Below are 2,681 nucleotides of genomic sequence, written 5' to 3'. Positions count from 1 at the left end.
TGGCGCGGGCGGCGGGGGTGGCAGGGGGCGTGGCCCACGGCCCTCGACCCGGCCCCGCCCTCCCCGCGCGGGTCCCGCTCCCACGTCGCGCGCGAAAGAAATGGAGCTGAATGGACAGCAAGTTCGGCGTCGCCCCCGAGACCGGCGCCCACGGGGAGCGTGTTTTGTTTCTGGGCGGTTTCTTTGTGTTCACGCGTGTGCGACGACGCCGAGCGCTACTGCGGTGGCCTTGGCCCGGCCCTGTGCTGCGGCCCCGGCCCTGGCATCCCGCACGGCCCTCGCCCGCTCCTCGGGGCGCTCGGTGGTGACCCTTTGACTTTACCCCATGCCAGTGTCTCTTTGTCTGGCGCCTGCTTTCCGGGTCCAGATGTGGTAGAACCAAGTTCATTTTAAAAGTACTGTAAAGGAACACTTGGCATTTTGGTTTCCGAAAGTTCCCTCTCCGACCGTGATTTTAATAACGTGTTGACTGTATGGTATCAGACAATGTCAGTAGGTACTATTTTTACTTCTGAAATTAAGTGATTTCCCAGTGGAATTCTAATCTGTCAGCCCATTGTGTTTTGAGATAAGCATTCAGCAAGCACCTTCTTGGCAATTAGAACATCTGTTTATTTCATTCATTCATTCAGCAACTGTTCCGTACTGTTTCCAGATGGAGAGGTTTTGAAGGCAAAGAGAAATAGCCTTTAAATGGAAGAGGATACTTTGAAATATAATGTGCCTTTAAAAGAGTCAGTTATATAAGGGATGTATGTTAACGGAGGTAGTTGTTTCTCTGGCTCATTTTACTGGAACGTCCGAGTGTGTAATGTATTAGGAAGTAGAGCTAGATTTGTTCTGAATATGCAACCTTTATTCTTACATTTTATTCTTTTCCAGTCTTTACCGTCATTTGTAACCTGCTGTGCCTAAGTTAACCCTGGGAGGTCAGATGTTGTAAGTGAACATGTTTGCTTGAGAAAGCAGTCAAACTGGGACTTTGAAGGAGGACTATCTTACATCTGTTTCTCCCCAACCTACCCTGGAATATATGTTGTGTTGTATTGATTTTAAAAAATCATTTAAAAATTAAATTTATTTTTATGTGTATGATTATTTTGTCTGTATGAGTATGTGTGTGTACTATCTGAGGTTAGAAGAGGGTGTTGAATGCCCTGGAATTGGAGTTAAAGTGGTTGTGAGTCACCATTGTTAGTGCTGGGACCCAAACCTGGGTCCTCTGGAAGAGCAGCAAGTGCTCTTAACTGCAGAGCCAGCTCTCCAGGCCTCTGATGAAAGATCTTTATAATCGGTAATATTTAAAAATCAAGCCTTAAAATGTATATGTCCTCCCGGAAGTTTTGAGTCTTCATGTGCCACAGCCAGATGGCTAGATTATCAATTAATACAGCACATTATCTGTTAGGATCACTTTGCTATCATTTTCCCCCCTCACTTCTAGGCCTTTCACTATCCTAAAACTGCCTCTGAATGTTTTTTATATATAATTATTAAAGTGGTAGATTGCAGGGTGTGGTTATATATGTATACAGATAAAGGTTTAGCATCCCTAATTTGAAAATCTGAGATGTTCTGAAACCTGAAACATAAAGGTACATTTTAGGTAAGGGACTTTTACTTGGTATTTTGTAATCAAAGGTGGGTACTTTGTCTACTCTAGCAGTTTAGATCAGGGATTTCTCCACCTATGTGTACACACCAGACATAGCAGTGGTGTTTCAGTAGGAGTCTAACATGATTGCATTTATCCCCTTAAAAACAAAAACAAGCCAGAAAAAAACCTGTATGTGTGGGCACAGATGCCACTGTGTGCATGTGGAGGCCAGAGGACAACTTGCGGGAGTCAGGTTGTTTCTTCCACCTTTCTGTCAGTTCTGGAGATGGAACTCAGGTTGCTAGGCTTGCTAGGCTTGCCTTTACGCACTGAGCTGTCTCATCAGCTGCATTTATCCTTTTATGACGATTTCAGAAGTATTGGTGATTTCTTTAAATAGAAAAGTATCACAACCTGTGTAAATATATTGTTGAAAACACGATTTCTAATAACATTTTAGAGCTGCTTATTAGATGATTTAGAAGTGCTTATTAGAAAGTTGAAGTTTTAACTTGTACACTCATACAATTCACAAAGCCACATGGGTTTCAAACTCAAAATAGTATCAATTTATCCAAGCTATGGCACATTTTCAGTACTTGTAAAACATTCTAGCATGTTTTAGATATGAAAGTATTTGAGATGAGCTTATATGATACAAAGTAGAAATTAAAAAACAAGAAATAGCTGGGCGTGGTGTAATCCCAGCACTCGGGAGGCAGAGGCAGGCAAATCTCTCTGAGTTCAAGGACAGCCTGGTCTGCATAGTGAGTTCCAGGACAGCTGGGGCTACAGGGAGACCCTGTCTCAAAAAAACCAAAAACAAGAAAATAGTACTTTATTGATAGAAGGTAAAGGTCTTGAGAAAGCAAATTTTTATTGCTTTACCTAGTTAGATGTATTAGATTCTGCTAAGAATTTCTGATCAAAAAAAGTATTTGAAGCAGGTGTGGTGGCGCATGTGTTTAATCCCAACACTCGGGAAGCAGAGGCAGGTAGATCTCTGTGAGTTCGAGGCCAGCCTGGTCTACATAGTGAGTTCCAGGCCAGCTGGGGCTATAGGGAGACCCTGTCTCAAAAAGGA

General features: G+C 43.1%; 1 protein-coding gene across 4 annotated transcripts in view; it reads left to right on the top strand.

Moving 5' to 3' along the window:
* Positions 1–2,681, top strand: part of Mapk8 (mitogen-activated protein kinase 8) — a 111,386-nt gene that overhangs the window by 285 nt on the left and 108,420 nt on the right. The gene's annotated exons all lie outside the window — the stretch shown is intronic.

The sequence above is a fragment of the Nannospalax galili genome, unplaced genomic scaffold (genome assembly GCF_000622305.1).
Source record: "Nannospalax galili isolate Female #2095 unplaced genomic scaffold, S.galili_v1.0 scaffold996, whole genome shotgun sequence".
Classification (NCBI taxonomy): Eukaryota; Metazoa; Chordata; class Mammalia; order Rodentia; family Spalacidae; genus Nannospalax; species Nannospalax galili.
Note: the sequence above shows the minus strand (reverse complement) of the source record. Positions and strands in the feature narration are given on the sequence as shown.